Raw genomic sequence first — 18,620 nt, 5'->3', positions numbered from 1 at the left:
TGCATGATATATTAATTAGTCAAGATAAGCCACCTACCATAACAGATATGTAAACTTATCACTGACTTAACATCATAAATGTTATGGCTCCTTCGCATCGTAGTGTAAAGATTTTGGTAGGGGAAGTGACAGGGGAGAAGTTTCTGTTTTATATATTCATTCAGAAACCTTAGTTCCTCACACCTTGTGGTATTTCAACACCTTTAACACATAACTTTTACGTTTTCCATTGATGAGAAGAGTAGGTGAAGGAAGAATACCTCTCCTAAATCCCTGGGCCCAGAAAAAATGCATCTCACTTCTGCTCATGTTCTATGGGAAGAACTAATCATATAACTCAATCTACATGCAAAGAGTGAAATTTTAAAAGTTAGCCAGTGAGATAGAGCATGTTTAGTGAGTATCAATCCAATAGCTGCCACACATATGAGTGCCCCATGTAATACCTTATGATATTCTTATCATCAATGTTATGCATAGAGAGCAGATTCCCCTACCCTGAGCCTGAAAAAAAAAAAAAAGAAAGAAAAAAAAAGCCAGAGGCTACAATGCTTGTAAACCTATAGTAGCATTATTCTTTGCAAAGTACGTTGGCAATTGAGTCAAATGTTGAATAACAGAAACAATGACTAGTCCATTCAAAAAAATGTAAAGGAAAGTAATAAGTGAACTGCTTTGAAGATTTGTTTTAGGAAATAATTTTATGAAATTTCATTAGTATTCATGACTTTGGACTACTTAAACTAGCCAGTTGGAAAGACAATCTAGGTACATTTCTTAAAATCTATCAATCCTCACAGACTAAATGCTCTCTTTTTACAAAACATACAATCCTCTTCACTGTGATGAAAGTTAATTAATAAATAATCTAAAGTTTGCATGTATTTGTGCATGCATGTATCTGAACATTAATACCATGTTATAATGAAAAGGAGAAATTTAAAAATAATCCATAATACATTTCTATCCAACTCAACCTGTAAAATTATGGCATCACTACAGATGACACCACAGTGAAGTTATTAGAGGTTTGCACCACATATAAAAAAAGTCTGGCTATGAAAATGTAATTTGTCATTTAAATAAACATTGCAAACCCATTCTCTTTCTGCCTGGCGTTCTCTAATAAAGGTTGAATAAGTATTTTGCACAACAACAGGAGCATCACTGCCAGCTGTGATGGTTATTTTTATGTGTCACTTGGCCATGCAAGGAATGATGTGTACAGATATTTGGTCAAACATAATTCTACTTATTTCCATGAGAGGGTTTGTGGATGAGATTGACATTGAAATCGGTGAACACTCAGTAAAGCTGAATGACCTCCGTTGTGGGGCTTACCTTCATCTAATCAGTTTAACGTTGGAATAGAGTGAAATGCCTGCTTTCCAAGGGTTTTCCCATGTCATTCTAGTGCCCAGGCAAGCACTTCGCTGTTTCCACACACACACATGGTGCAGACCGTTGCTTCCTGTACCTGAAACTGGCACTGCAGGCACCATAATTGGAATCCTTTGTTCTGAAACTCAGAAGCAACAATAACATTTTAAATGATCTCCATAATATATAAAGAACTTACACGTCTCAACACCAAGAAGACAGACAACCCAATTAAAAAATGGGCAAAGGACCTGAACAAACACTTCTCCGAAGAGGACATACAGAAGGTCCATAGACACATGAAAGAATGCTCAACATCACTAGCCATCAGAGAGATGCAAATAAAAACCACAATGAGATACCACTTCACACCAGTCAGAATGGCCATCATCAACAAATCAACAAGCAACAAGTGCTGGCGAGGATGTGGAGAAACGGGAACCCTACTGCACTGTTGGTGGGAATGCAGACTGGTGCGGCCACTATGGAAAATGGTATGTAAGTTTCTCAAAAAACTAAAAATGGAACTGCCTTTTGATCCAGCAATTCCTCTCCTAGGATTATACCTGAAGAATCCTGAAACCCCTATTCAAAAGAACTTATGCACCCCTATGTTCATAGCAGCACTATTTACAAGAGCCAAGTGCTGGAAACAGCCTAAGTACCCATCTGTACATGAGTGGATCAAAAAACTGTGGTACATCTACACAATGGAGTACTATGCAGCAGAAAGAAAGAAGGAGCTCCTGACATTTGTGACAACATGGATGGAAATAGAATTATGCTTAGCGAAATAAGCCAGGCAATGAAAGACAAATTTCATATGATATCACCTAATACAGGAAACTAATGAAGACCACAAACAAATGAGCAAAATTGAACCAGAGGCATGGAAGCAAGGAACAGAGTAACAGTTACAAGGGATGGGGGGTCGGGAGAAGTAGGGTAAGCAGGGGAAGGGCTTAGTAAAGGAACGAGTATAAATAACCCACGGACATGGACAACGGGGTGGGGATTGACTGTGGGAGAAGGGGTGGGCTGAGTGTGGGGGGAGCAATGGGGGAAAAAGTGGGACAACTGTAACAGAAAAACAATAAAAAATAAATTTAAAAAAATAATAAAATAAAGTGCTTATACTACCAATAAAAATGACTGCTACTGATTTTATAACTCTAAGTAAGTCACATAACCTATGGACTCATATTTTCTCACATACAATATGGGGTGTCTGATCATTAAAAATAGATGAGCAGAGGGGATAGTTAGATGATCAGCTGATCAAGTATTGGTGAAATCACAGGCAGTCTGGCTGATCATTTCTTGTAATCTGTTCATAAATAATTCTGCCCTTGCGAGGTGGGTATAGTAGTATATCTCAACATGAATACATTTATGACAGTTGCTTTAGGAATTATGAATCTGCAAAGATATAACTTCTCATTGGTTCTATTGGAAATTCAGAACTTCTTATACATAATGCTACTGAGCTAACAGAGTTAACAACTTCTAATCCCTTTGGTTAACATTTATTATAAAAGCTTAGAAATATTTCAATGTCATTTATAAAAATAACACTACTGAAAATATATAGAAGGAAAACATATGTGTGTGTATACATATAATAAATATTGCTGAACAACTGTGTGCAAATTTTAGTTCACTTGATTTGTTATTTAAGAATATGATCTGTTAATCTGTATATAAATTACAACTTTCTAATCTCAATATTACATAATGCTGGTCTTTAAGACACTTTGTTTTGAAATTCTGACAGAATTTCTAACTGATTCATCTTTTCCTCCATAAAGCGTTAAAAACTTATGGAATGCTTGGGACAAGTGAAAATCAATTTCTTTTTCATATCTAAGTGTAAAAGCTATTCACACCATGATATTCAGTACTTTCAATCACTTTTAAATGTATGTAAAGAAAAGCACTTACAACACATTGATCAACTGATGGGAAAAGCTAAAATGGGAGGAAGATTGCTCATTTTATATCATTTAGAACTCAGGAAAGAATTTCTCTTCCAGTTTTCTTTTAGATACTCTTATCACATTGCAAAGCAATAATATATATATACATACACGCACACGCACACACACACATATACATATATATATATGATATTTATAATATTTTAAAGTGGTATGAATAAGTAAAGAAAATGGTGGTTTGGGTATCTTTAAAGATTATAAGATAATAAATATTCTAAAATTAAACTGAATAATCCAAACCTGTTTCAAAGCACCATGGTGAACATAAAGATTTCTTTTTTCTTGAAGTCCACAAAAGAGGTCAAAGCCCAAACCTGCAAGAGGTTCTCCCACAGCCCCCTGAGAAGACAGACTCACCTCCACCCCAGTGGGAGAACCCAGCTCAGCCTCCAGAGCCACCAGAGGAGGTTGTAGTGCACCCTCCCGTCCATGATGAGGTGACATGTTCAGCCCCAGAACAGGACCCACTTTGGATCTCGGTCTCACCGTAACTCCAGAACCTACTACGAAGGCCAGACACGCTATAGTCCTGCCACAGACCACAGCTCCCCCACGACACCCCGAGGTGACACTCCCCATCCAGAGCCTGTTCAGGGGCAGCAGCCAGCCTTGACTGCAGTCACAATCCAGTCTTTAAATTTAAAATATAACCCACGTAATAGATACTTTATTTTGCCATTTTCGAATGCTACTTGCCACTGAAACTACAATGAAATACTAATAAAACTACTGTTTCTTTTGATCAAATAATTTCATCAAAGAACTTTATGAATTTAGTGGCAGCAATAAAGTCTAACATGTAATATAATATTGTAATATGACATTATGAATTGTTATTATTTGAGCTTTATTTTAAAGGAGTTAAGGAATGATGGTTTTGGTCTCAAAAAATTTATCATAAGATTTTTGACTATTCTATAAATAATACTATTTTTAAAAAATCCTATTCATGTTAAACCATGAGCTTTATTTAAATAGGGTTGATTACAGTAGACCTAGTTGTAGTTGACCGCGAATATCATGCAGATAAGAATATAAAAGGTAAATAGCTATGTCCCTGAGAAGGAAGCTGGCAAGCAATTGAAACAGCATAGGACCAGATCAGTTTGAAACTGAGGAAAGAGGAGGTGTATCTGATTCAATAAAGAAAAGTTCCTGAGGCCTGTCTGGATAAAGTTTATAGATCCTTAATAAAGAGGAAGTAGTAACTCAGGTCAGACCACTGTGAACACTATTAATTTTCCATGCACACAACCCAGTATATAAATGTTTATCTCATGATACAGGGTACAGCCATTTCCAACTATTTAAGCAAATTCCAAAAATGCGTTCTTGTTTTCTTAGCTTTGGTTAGATATGGTTATGTGAAGTCTGAGGACCATTTTGAATCTTATAGTCAAGACACCATCCCATGCCAGTTAAAACTACAAATCCTGTAGGGAGTTAAGGCACAGAAAAATTTATTTCTGATATTTGCTAAAGATGCACAATTATTATATTAATCAGCAGTTACCCCTTTCAGGCAAAAATCATCTAATTTATCAGCATATGCTCCAGCATGCCATTGATTTTCCCAAAAGCCAGGAAGTTTGGTTTACTGAAATTAATCTATTTTCATTACTCATACTACCTTTTAAAGGATTCATGTATAATTTTAAAATAATTTTAGAGCAGTTATATATGAATTTTTTTATTGAAGAACTATGACAGATGGGCCCTTTTATGTAACAAATGTAAAGCAATTTACATTTTGTCAAATATCTTATCTTTTTCCCAAATTGCCTTACACATTCATTGATGCATCCTTCAGTGATCAAAAAGTTACTGAGTGCCATGTGTATGCTAAGCACCACGTCAGGGCTAGAAAAACAATAACACCATCATTTGCTTTGTGTCGCAGAGTATTATGTACCAAAAGTGTGGATGTGATACCGGCAGAGGTGCTAGAAAGAAGGTACTTGGGTCTCAGTACCAAAAAGCAGACAGAAGTAGTGATCCCCGGACGCTGAACAGCTAGAGAACAAGTCTAAATCAGGATGGATGAATTAAGCACAACCCCTAATACATGTACTGGTTCCAGAGCTCCTCCTCGGTGCCATGTCTCAGAGGACAGAAATGCTTCGACTGAGAAACCCAGGCAGAGAAAGGTTCCCCATCGGCCTGTTTGCGAGGACCCCCTGAGATTGCCCTGGGAGGCTGGGGAGCTCGGTAACCAGCCCTTTCTGGAAAATGCTCAGAATCCCGTTCTCCTTAAGAACTAGATTAACTTTTTATATTTACAATTAAATTGCATAGTTGCTTAGACACAGGGCCAAGACTATTAAAATAACCTAGTCGAGGGCATGAATTGTTTGTGTGGGGGGCAGAGTAGGTATGACTGTCCCCACACCTGGTCACATTCTCCGGCTTCCCAGACGCCTGCCCCTATCTTTCACTCGATAGCTTTTAAGATACATGGAGAAAAATAAAAAATAAAAAAAAGTGGTGACAGAAACATAAAACACTGAAAAGAGTTCTGGGGTAAATCGTGCAAGGTAAAACTCTCGTCCCATTGAAATTGGGAGGCAAAACCTATAAAGAACAGAAATAGGTTTAAAGTGAGCAAAATACTGTTCTGTCCATATTGAACCTTTGACACAAAGCGCAGGGCTTGAGCCAGTGACACAAAGCGCCGTATTTGCAGCTAAAGCATTGCTGTCAACAGTGTGAAAGTGTAGTTTGTCACTGGGAGGATTAGACAGTGGGAGCCGTAGGGCCATGGTTGAGAACAGGGCCTCTAAAAGCTTTGTTTGGGGTCAAATTCTGTGTCTGCGTGACTTAGAACAAGGTCGTTAAAACTTCTGTGTTGGTTTCCTTAAATCTAACTTGAGAAACAGAGAATTTACATCACGGGGTTGTTATGGAAACTTATGTAAGTCGATTTATATAAATTGCTTAGAGGAAAGGATGATGAACAGTAAGCATTTAAGAAACTGGCTGTACACTTATTGCGGGTGTTACATTCTAGACCCCCCACCCCCCCACCCCCGCAGTAGGTGATGTAGGAACCTTACATTGATTTTAGTATTTACTGTACAGGACCGCAAAATCCCATGATATAGTGAAAAATCCACGATAAATAATTAAATATAATATCTTTTAAAATCCCGCAATACAGCGAACCTGCAATAAGTGAACCGCGATATAGAGAGGGACCGCCGTATTACATAGAGCATCTCATCAAGCTCTATACTAGATGATACCTTCAGTAATAGGAATAAAAAAGTAAAGGTAGCCCTGGCTGGTGTGGCTCAGTGGATTGCGTGCCGGCCTGCATATCAAAGGGTTGCTCCTTCAATTCCTAATCAAGGCACATGCAAGGGTTGCAGGCCTGGTCCCCAGTTGGGGGTGCGCAAGAGGCAACTACACAGTGATGTTTCTCCCCCTCTCTTTCTCCCTCCCTTTCCCTCTCTCTAAAAATAAATAAATAATTTTTAAGTAAATAATAGCATATTTGACTTACAATAGGAGTAAAAACAATAATTCATTAGAAGGTGAGGGAAAATTCAGATTCTTTGAAGAGTCATAACTGTAATTTTCTTGAGATATTTTCAAATTGAGATAGTGTTAGAGAGAAAAGCTCACAATTATTTTTATATACAAATCTCTTACCCAGAAGCTTATGATTAATGTTGATTGATTTATTTGCTTAAGAATCAAATAAAAGATAATTAGGACATTTCTGAATATCCTACTATTAATTCAGGAACTGTGCCCTTAAATGTTCAATAAAATTAAAAGTCTAACAAAGTTTCAAGTAGAGGTTTTTTTTTTGTTTTTTTTTTTAATATCAGCTTTCTAACTAATGTGAGGTCAAAATGTCTTTATTATTTCATTCTGAGAAAGCATATAAACAAGGTTGTTGTTGAATTATCAGAATCAAAAAAGCAAAGATGTAAGAGGTTATCTGTTTTTCTCTTCTGTAAGTTGCCTTTCGTCCAACTTTTTTCCCCATCTATTTCTAAGATCCCACCCAGCATTTCTAAAATTTCCCCAGGGAAATAATACGGACTTAAATTAAAGGCATACAACAGTTCTCATATCTAGGACGTTTTGGAGAACATGGTAGAGAGGGTATTATAACACCATAAAATACCTTGGGATAAAGAAAATGGAAAAAATAAATTCAGATTTCCTTTTTCAGTATTAACATTCTAGATAAAAGCGATACAATTTCATGAAAGTTACCAGCATGCATCAAGAATTTATCTACAGTTTTCCCGCCTTAACTGCATTACTTTTTAAGCTGTAATAAAATGCAACATCACATTTGCTCATTCTTTAGAAGGAAGTAATTTCCCTTCATAGATTCCCATTTGAAAGTGGCCTATGTTGTTTTTCGAGGATGAATTGCCCATCTGTATGTTAACACACCAGTTGGACCTCCTGCACGCATTGTGTCCTAAACAGTATTCCTGCAAAGGTCAAAGGAACACCGCTTCACACCACCGATATACTTGCTTTTCTCATGTTCTTTTATGAGACAGAACTGACATGCACAGTAATATCTGAGGCCTACCTCTGCAGATTTAAAATTAAATGGCGAACAATCCCGAGGAATCAATTGCATTATTCTTTTTAATCCCCTAGTACATTCCAAACAACAGTTCCCATCTTCCATATATTGTTGCAAACAAAGTTGTTCCGCCAAGCCACACAATGAAATTCCTTTGTGTTCCCTTTCATCTATCAATGCCGGCATTAATTTATTCATTGCATTTATATTTCTTGGAACTCTTAATTTGTCTCGATCTTTGTTACTCTTGTACTCGAAATGAATAGAGAATTCTCAGTGCATGATTATGCAGGATTTTAAAACAGCATATTTTGATTTATAAGTAAAACAATAGAAAGTCTATTTTAAAATGAAAAAAATAAAGCAGTCTTTTCAGTATTTGGACTATTTGATTGAATGTCTATATTGAACTTGAGGCTAAAATCCTTTCTTATTATAGCTGATAAAATGGGGCCAGAAACTGCTTCTTTCCCAAATTCACAAGATTGCTGTAAGGATTAAAAATGGTCACATACATAAAAGCACTTTGGAAATCATAAAACACTTTATGCAGGAAAGGCATAGCCATTACTATTAATAACCCTATGATCATCTTCTAGGAGCATCCAATGGATAGAGGAAAAAAGCAGGTGCTAAAATGAAATACAATGAATATACATCAACCCTCCAGAATGCGCCATAATGTACTCCGCAGCCTGGCCCTGCAGGAGGGAGAAAACTCTTCTTTCTCTGCTGGGAGAGAGAAAAGGCACTTTATCCTGTACCTCATTGCCTCTGCTGTAGTTAGCAACACTATGTCTGTAATCACTTCCTTCCCATTTGACTTTTTTTTCCATAAAATACTATCCTATTTAGTATACCTGGGGATTATAACAAAGGGAAATGGCACCTCATTATTTAGAGCCTTTTGTTATTCTATGTTGGTACAACTTTGGATAGGATATTTTCACTCTCAGCCTCCATTTTCTTCTCAGATGAAAATTGTATGTATATTTACATGTCTTCTTTTGCTACATTTTATATTTTTAAAAGTTGTATAGCAGCTTAATGCATTTTTTAAAAATTAATGCTATATCAAATATATAAAATATTTCAGGAAGAAAAACTAAAAGTCAAACTAAATAATGACATCAATATTGGTTAAGTAATTCATCTCTCAATAGGATACTTTATCAGGCCATTTTTTTCAGCCTACCTAAAACTTATCTGCAACATCGGTCCAGAGTAAAGTTGAATGGCTAAAATAGTTTAGTCATCTCTTAAAATACATCTTGGCATACGTTTTTGGTAAGAGTTATATAAATCCCTGGGTACCTTGTAGCTTCTAGAAGGTATGCAAATTCATTGGGTAGTCCACATTTAAATTGAGGCTGAATGTATGTAGACCAGATTAAGTAAAGTCAAGTATAATCTGTAACTATCTAGTTTATAGATCAAGGCAGAATGATCATTTACAGGGCAAAATATTCATATCCTTGATGTTCAAACTCACTCTATAATCATGGGCTTTCTCTCACTTTGTGCTATTTATTTATGAATAGCAATACTTGCATTTTGAAACTTCCTTGAAAGATTTTTTTTAAAGAAAAAGAAAAAAAATTTTTGTATTTCCCTAGAGTCTACCATACTACTTCTCTCACAGAGGAAACTCAATTCACAGAGTTTCTAATTAGAAAAAAATTCTCTGAGATTTCCCTGTAGAGAAAGACCCTGCCTTGGGGAAAGTTCCCCAGTTAGTGTGAGAACTCACAAGAATGTTCTCTCTGGAAATTTAAATCAGATTTCAGGTGGGAAAATGGAAAGGCACACTCTATTTGACACAGAAATTCATAAGGAAAGGGACAAGATTATGTTCTGAAGAGATTCTCAAATTTATATGCTCACTTTGGAGGACTTATTTTTAAAGAGAAGTAGAGCCATAATGAGTTTTAGTTGTTCTTTTTTAGAGATTGTGGCTAAAGACATAAAATATATTAGACGATTCTTTTATTTGAATAATTGAGTTGAAAAACAAATCATAAAATTAGATAATTCAGTTTGATTAAATTGAATACATTATGGAATACATGTTGTATTTAATTTTAATTTTTTGCTGGAACACTTTCTAAGTTTTATAATGGCTTCTCTCATAGAGGAAAGAGCACAGGATAGGTTAGGCATTGTTGCGGCAATGTGTCAGACAGTTTTGACCATCTGCCAGAGTGTTGCTTGCAATGAGTATATATTTTAAAGGTAATAGTTACTTTTCTTTTAAATTTTAATTGCTATAATCCGTAAACATAATTAGTAATTCTGTTACACTTGGATAATAGTGCCTATTGGTTAATGAATTGTTTAAAAGAGAAAGTGAGAGAACCCAGGAAAATTAGTGTAAATTGCTTCTCTACTCAATGCTTAAAATGGTGTAGATGTTTTAGATCAGAATGCATCCCTAGTAGGCTACATACATTCCTGTGGGTATATTAGCCTCCAATTAGACTTAACTGAGTTTTAGCCATATTTGAAATGCTATGCAAACCAGAGGTGTTCCTCAGGATGGTAATTTCATTGCCCTATTCCACACATGGGGGAAATCGGGATTCCTTACAAGCTCTTTGAAGGATGGTGATGGGGTTTCGGGATTAGAATTAGGGATAGAATCTATGCTTATCAAGCCTGAAGTTTAGCCAACCCAAAGGGATAATTTCAGAATTATACGTTAAAATTGAGTATGAAAGTAGTGTTTTAATTGGAATGAGAAAATAAACAAGTTTCAAATTTTAAAAAGTGGACACCTACCACAAGTATTGAAAACATCCAGAAATAACATGACATTTTTGTCTGTATAAACTTTGGTTATGTCCTTATATGGCAAGGTAGCAGAAAAATTAGTCAGATGTTTCTCTAGCTTGGTTTGTTCAGAAGCGTGTGAGGGGCAGGGTGCTTGTCACTAGGACGGCCAAAGCGTGTTGGCATGGTAACGTGTTTTCATTGTGCACTATTACCTGTGTGTGGGTATTAGGATGATCGCATAAGCAACGGTGTGAACAATAGAAATACAGTCCCAAATCCCATACCAGAAATGTGTACTCAACTTCCCCTTAATACCAAAAACCAACAGCTAATACAATGATATCAGACCAGGGAGAGTATGACGGCAAAGAAGTAGAGGGGGAAAAGACAACCATCTTATTCATTTGCTATTAATATTAACTTACTTTTGTGTATCTTACCCCAAAAGAATAACCGTTATAATCATATTGTAGGTGAGGAGCACCAAATCTTAACCTTCATTAACTTCAAAGTAATTGAGTATATTATCCTTGGTTAGAATTTTTTGAAAAAATTCCTGAGCAGCTTGTATGCTATAAAATAAGTAATGGTTACTGGGAGCCATTATTCAAGAAAAACAGGATAAACCTGACAGTGTTCCCTCACTTATCGCGGGTATTACGTTCTAGACATCCCCCGCGATAGGTCAAAATCCACGAAGTAGGAACCTTACATTTATTTTAGTATTTATATGTATTTTAAGGCTTTATAAACCCTTCCCACACACTTATAAACTGTTCCCAGTCCCTTATTAACTTATAGGGAAAAATTCGCGATAAATAATTAAATATAATATTTTTTAAAATCCTGTGACAGAGTGAGGCCGTGGTAAGTGAACCGTGATATAGAGAGGGACTACTATATTAAAATATTCTCTCTCCACATTTCTATGTGCTTTCCTGTCTGTTACAACCTTAAACTTTTGGTTTGAGATGAGTTTATTATATAATAATTTATATAATAAAGTAAGAATTATACAAGAACAGATGCATGCAAGTTTGGTTATCCATTGAACCATTCCCCACACATATATAAACTCATGTAAAGATGAAAATCAGTGTAAATCAGTATAAAGGTATATGGGTTGATGTCAGTATAGACACAAATTCAATAATAATAAAAGGAAGAGATACAGTGATAGTAATAACAACAGAGGGGTACACAAGCGTAGGCATAATGGTTTTAAGTTCCCGTGGGATCGTCATTGCTTCTACTGGAATCATTGTTTTAAATTGTAGTTTTACCCCCTGACTTGGTTTTGTTGATGTAGTCCTTATTCACAATACTGAGAGTTATACACAGCAGTTAGAATACCTAGAATTTCTACTCCTCCAGGTAGGTAGTGTTGAAAACACTAATATATATTTTTAATAAATGAATAAATATTAAAGATGTTATATATTTAGGATCATTGTTAAGAGCCATAAGGTGGTTTTTCATTAGGATTGCACTTCTCAGCAAGAATGGAGCTAATGAACTACTCTGATACTTACCCTGGAATTGCATCAAATTCATGTTGATGTTTTCCTTGCCAAATGCAAGACTCTGCCAAACATATATTTTTATTTAATGTGTCAATTTGCTATAAGTTTCAATGATTTTTAATATTTTTTAAAATTAAGTATCAGTAGTTTTTCTTACATAGGTAATGCTACATATAGTATTAAGTTCATTTATAAAATTAAAATGTCCTTCTGCGGTCCATTTTTATGTTGTTAATAGTATCTTTTTTATTCTTCTAACTATATTTCCCACACTTTGAAACAAAAAAAATGAAACTATATGCCCATTTTGGCACCTTAATTTTGTTTCTTTTCTATTAGAGATATCTTTTATCTTGGTAATTTTGGTGATTTTTATAAGAATTTACATCCAATTTTACAATGTATAATAGTAATACTTTATGTACTGAATCATATAAATTCATTCATTCATGAATAAGCTCTCTATTAGCTGATTGCCATTTCCTGTTCTTGAGGATATTGGGATTTGCCCTCTGTTTCCTCGTTTCCCATCACTTTATACCATCACACTGCTGTCTGTGGAAATGAGGCTCTTCCACGGGATCATGAGGAAAGCATTCCAGGGACTCACACATGGGAAGTTGTGGAATAGCAAAATGGTTTATTTGTGTGGAGGGCAGCTCCTGAGTTTCCGATGTCCCATCTTACCCCATCTCACCATGGAAAAAGCCCAACCGTGTCCTCAGCAAGACCAAAGCAGAAGCCAGTGTCCAGAGTTTCGGCTTCATATTAAAGCCCAGTCCTTTGGACCCCGAAGGCAGTGCTAAGGAGTCTCGGTCCCCATCCAGGTGGCTGGGCTGGTTCCCAGCGGCTCTGCTGGTGGAGTCTGCGTGGGTGCCGGCCATGCAGCTGCTAAGGCCTCATGGCTACGGAGAGAGAACACATGAGTGCAAGGGCAAGTGCAGGGCAAGAGCGAGATAGAGCGCCTTTGTTTCCCCTGGATTGTATCTGGGTTTGGAAGGCCAGGTGCTTTTTCAAAGAACCCGTCGACTTCCCAAGTTTTAGCAGGCTTTTGATAAGTTTATGCCTCCTAGTTAGACTGACAGGCCTCTGTGGTCCATCTTCTCCCCCTGAGTCCCCCAACAATTCTGTACTGGGGTGAGGAAGGGAGGAGTGTTAATCCCGTTGGCAGAGCAATGACTTAATCCCCTGGGGTGGGAAGCTGTAGCTTCCTGGCTAAGCAAGCAGGTTTATGCTCCCCAGTTTATTCAACTCAAGCTCTAATTTCCTTCGCTTCCATTTTTATTAACCATTAGCTAACTACCTATGATAACAACATTCCGACATTCCAGCCATTCGCATAATCTTTGTAGGAAAGCACAATGACATTTCTTTGTTTAGAGTCCACCCTTATTTTATAGGGGGATTTTTTCATTGAAGCAATTCTTAAGGCCCCTGCGCTTTGCACAGAGAAGGCTAGTGTCTCCCACAAAACTAACATGGCCACCTCCAAATCCCTGGATATCCACCCAGCTGTTTTTAGCTTCTGTTATATTTACACTGATTTATCTAGCATGGCATATAATTAGTTGATTGGGTTATTGAATAAAACCTGACTGTATTTGATTATGATTTAGAACACATTATTTATATTGTCATTACGAAGGCGATTTTGGGCCAAGGTGCATTTCAACTCCTTTTCACTGAGAAAAAACTGTACAAAAAATGCTATGCAGCCTTCCCCGAAACATGATAATTTGCGATTTGCTTAATGAAAACATTATGTGTTTTTAATAAACAATAAAATGCTTAGAGAGTTCTCCTAAAATACACATAATCCATGTAATTATATCAGCCTATAGAAATCTTTCACAGCCTAACTCAAAGTCCATGTTTCTGGAAATTTTCCTCTTAAATTTGTTAAAAGGAATTAAATTAATTTATATTTAAAAATGCATATGCTATATATGATACAGTTTCATCTACTTGCAATATTAGACATCATAAATATTTTAGGAAGAGAAAAATACAGGGAGATTGCTGGAGGCAATAAATAGAATAAATCCATAGTTGATGGATTTATTCTCTTCTAGGACCAAGGTTTTAATAAATAGCATCTCTTTAGACAGTATAATGTTTCACAAAATTAAGATGATATGCTTGTTCATTTCATTGTTCTCTACTGCAGTATTCTATACTGTTTGCCAGGCCTTAAAGTTTGCCTGTGGTTTTTATTTTTTTTTCTTTCAATCTCTAATAAAATACCTCCCAATTTCAGAGTAACTGTTGTTTTATTTTGGAAACAATGGAGGCACATATGTAGACACGACTTGCTCATGCATCTTCAAGGCTAATTTTCAGCTGCAGTTAGCCCAGAATTCAAATTCCAGTAGAATATTTTATAAAAGTTATAAATATGAGACCAAACTTTGCCTTATCATTTTCCATACAGGGTTTCTCCAACAAGTCACAAGATAGTGTAGGAATCATAAAGGTATTTCATTTTTACATCAACACCTGCCTTCATTTTGCCGAGGGCGTCTGCGTAGTACATACACATGCTAAGGGTTCCCCAATGGCTCATGCCAACTACATAAGCCTAATTCAGTCATTCTGAAGGGCAGGTGAAGGCTAGCTGAAAGCATGTGAAGACACTATACTCCTGCAAACTACTATGATAAATTAGTTAAGGTTTGCTAGTAACTTAAAAGGAGAAAAGAAAAGAAAACTGGCCTGTTAGTTTTGGTGTATAAGACTATTGTGCATTTTGGAATGAAACCAACTCTAGAGTTTTTACTGGACAATTTGATTTAGAATTTTTAGCCCAAATTTCATTTCTGCATATAAGGGAGATAATACTAGCTTTTTAAAAAACTACATTTTATAAATTAAAGGAAAAACGAAGATAAATTTAATTCTTTGGCAGGGTGAGTATAAGGGTAGGCCTCCTTTCTCAAATTCTGCCAGTGCTGCCTGACTTCTTTGCTAATTTATAATTACTCCAAAGTCATCTTTGTGGTTAGTGATCTGAGAACTAAGATCATCCATGGACTCTGCTTTCTCACACACCTGAATTTGTCCCTAAATGGAGTATTTTCTATAGGAACCATGTTACTAGTCTAGCTCATGAGTTAATGCATAGACCAGTTACTTGTATACATTAAAGTGCATATAAGACTGATGAAGTCACTTCTACTTTTGTAATAAGCAGTGTCTGCTGCCGAAGTGCAATGTCACTTTGCCTGTTTGGAATTATGCAAAAACACTTGAATAGTTCAGAAGCAGGGACATTCATGGGTAAGAGCTCCTCTCTGATTAAATATTGACTGGAGATGGTAGAACTGGACTTGAAAAACAGGAAATGTTGGGCCTTCCATTTGGTCAGAATTATTTACAAGCATCAAGAAAAATTCTGAATCTAGGGGAAGCAGAGTTATGCACAAGACAGTTCCCAGATTTGTCGCCCCTATATAACTTTAGGTTGACTTTCATATAGACTGGTTCCTCTGTAGTGTAAGTAAGGAAGTGGTCCTCAAAGCCAGCAGTTTTTTCTTTTCGTTTTTCAAAGCCAAGTTTCTATAGCCTCATGCCCCCAGAAAACAGCAAGAAGAATATCTGCAGTATCATTCATGGTGGCCAAGACATGGAAACAACAGAAGTGTCCTTCGACAGATGTCACAACTGGCTAATGAGGATGAGGTACATATACACAACAGAATACTATTTAGCCATAACAAAGGATGAAATACTGCATGTGTGACAACATGAATGGATCTCGAGAATAGCATGCAAAGCAAAATAAGTCAGAAAAAGTTAAAAATGTATAATTTCATTCATATGTGAGATGTAAAACTGAAAGCGACATATGAACAAACAATAAAAACAAACAGAAACTCGTAACGCAGACTGCAGTATAGTGGTTACCCGAGGGAAGGGGGGAGGGGTAGAAGAGGGTAAGAGGGGTCAAGTACATGCTGCCAGAAGATCTGACTTCGGGGGATGGGCACGCAATGCAATATACAGAGCGTGTACCATAGAACTGTACACTTGAAATTTATATAATTTTATTAACCAATGTCACCCCAATAAACCTAATAAACAAAGAAAAAAGTATCTGCTGTGAAGACTGATTGGCCATGTGTAATAATTAACATCATGGACAATAGACTGCTTTCCTACTCCTACCCAGTAAGCGAAGTATTCCAAGTCACTGAAGGAATAAAGGACGCGCAGCTGTGGCTCACAGAAGCAATGAGCGCGACAGTCATTGCGCGCTGCTGGAGTTCCAACCAACGCCATTTCCTACCAGGGCAGAGGAACTGCCTGGGGACTCGCTTTACAAAGGAAGGTTCCTAAGTATCGCCTGGAGCCACAAACCTTTGCAAAGAAGATCAGTAGGCCATTTTTGGCCTCCTAGTTAAACCTGTATGGGTGATTCTACCTGAAATTTGGCTTCGGTCTGGCAATATCTTGGAGCCCCTCAAACACCGGTGTGCCTGAGATTTGCGACAAGGTGTCACTGCGGTTTTCAGGAGGAAAAATGTGCCAGCTGCTTTGGAATTGGTAAGGGAGCTATTTGAGACAGAAAGGAGGCCAGGACATGACTGAGGGGGAGAAAGCACACAATCAGGTTTAGGAGTCGGGCTTTTCATGCTGCGGAGATGGGATTTTCTTTCCCAGGGCCGTCTTTTTGAATTCCTCCTTGAAATAGCAGCAATACTGAATTCTGATGAAAGAACACCTGTTTCAACCCCAGGGCAGGCTTTTGGGTAGTAATCCTTCTGGATTCTGCTGCATTCAAATCTGCTAAATAATTAGTGGGTTGATTTTCATTCCTATGGGCCAAATGCTATTCTCTGATTTAAATTGTTTTATAAGATAATTCTAGAATATAGCGCCCAACAAATGAGATTCAATTTTAAAATACAATTTCTTTTAAAATATTATTTAAAGGAATACTTAATTTTATACTTTTTGTGTAACTAAAAATTTTTAAAAAGAGATAATGTAGCAGTTCCATAATATGCTGCAACATTTCAGTATAATCATGGCAAAAATAAAAATGTAATCTACGTGTCTTCTCAAACCTAGCAATGAATATTTTGTATATTTTGAAAATCTCTTTCCATCCCTCCCTCCCCTCTCCATCTATCTCTCCTTCTCTGTCCCTCTCCTCCTGTACCTCCCTGTCCTTCTGCCTCTCTTCCCATCTCTCTCTCCCTGAGAACCCACTGCATCTGTCTGTTCAGATACCCCTATGTGCCAAGTCATAGGTTTGATTTTCTCATGTCTTCTAAACATAGTTACAGTATCCATGCAACATAATAATAAAAAGATTGGTTAAAAAAAGAATGTAAAATGGTTTCATTAGCACATTACAAGAGGTCATAATATGCACACAGAAACAAAAGAAAAAAGCATATGCTACAGTTAACTGGAGGAAGTCAAAAAAGACCAAACAGGAATCTGAGCTACTATTGAAATGATCTTTAAAGATATTTTGTTCAAAGTAAAATACCGAATGCTTTTGTTTTAAAGCCCAATATTGTTTTTCCTCATCATTTGACTTGATATGTTCAAATATTTTTCTTTAGAGGCCAAACATGTAAGTAATAAGTGAAACAAAGAAAATAGAAAAAAGTAGTCTGTATTTATATCATATAACTCTTTATCTCAAAGAGACATTAATAGCTAAAAAAGAAAGTGACCCTAAATCTCTGGTATTATTTGATGCAAGAAAGGCACACATATCTTGTTAAATCTACATCATTTTTCTGCAAAAGGCATTTAAAACTTATGCCATAAGTTCTTAAAATCTCAAAAAGAAGCATTGTGTTTCTGTAAGAACAAAATAAAAACAGAGATGCTCTTTGATAGGGCGCTTGAAAGAAAGGCGGTTCTTTGCTAGAAACATAATTAGTGTGTAGATAAAAACATCTGGGGATGAGTCTGTCATAACTATTTATTTGTGATTCAGAAACAATAGAGATGAATCTTTTGTCTCATAAAATTTTAATAAGCAATACTTTCATTGGTAGTTTAAGAAAACTTTCACCAAAGATAAAAATATTTCTCTGGAAACATTTCTGTCATTTTCCACCAATTTATAATTAAATTAATCCATAGGGATGGAGAAACACGTCAGGCCTGTTACAATTTTTAGAATTTTTACTTTTGGATATAAGCATCTGAAGAAGTCAATGTATGTATTAAAATTTTCTAAGTGATCTTAATTAGGATTTTTATAATTCTAAAACATTAAAAATGTAGTAATAACAAAGTGTGCCAATGAACAAAGGAAGATTTGAAAGTCACTTATTAATTTTGCATTTCTACGTTATGTTTCCAAATTGTTAATTAGAGTATAATCAGGGTTTATAGATGTTTAGAAACGGGCCAAGATGAGATGAACAA

The sequence above is a fragment of the Furipterus horrens genome, unplaced genomic scaffold (assembly GCF_987537825.1).
Source record: "Furipterus horrens unplaced genomic scaffold, mFurHor1.1.pri manual_scaffold_10, whole genome shotgun sequence".
Lineage (NCBI taxonomy): Eukaryota > Metazoa > Chordata > Mammalia > Chiroptera > Furipteridae > Furipterus > Furipterus horrens.
The sequence above is the reverse complement of the archived record's forward strand: the minus strand, read 5'-3'. Positions refer to the sequence as shown.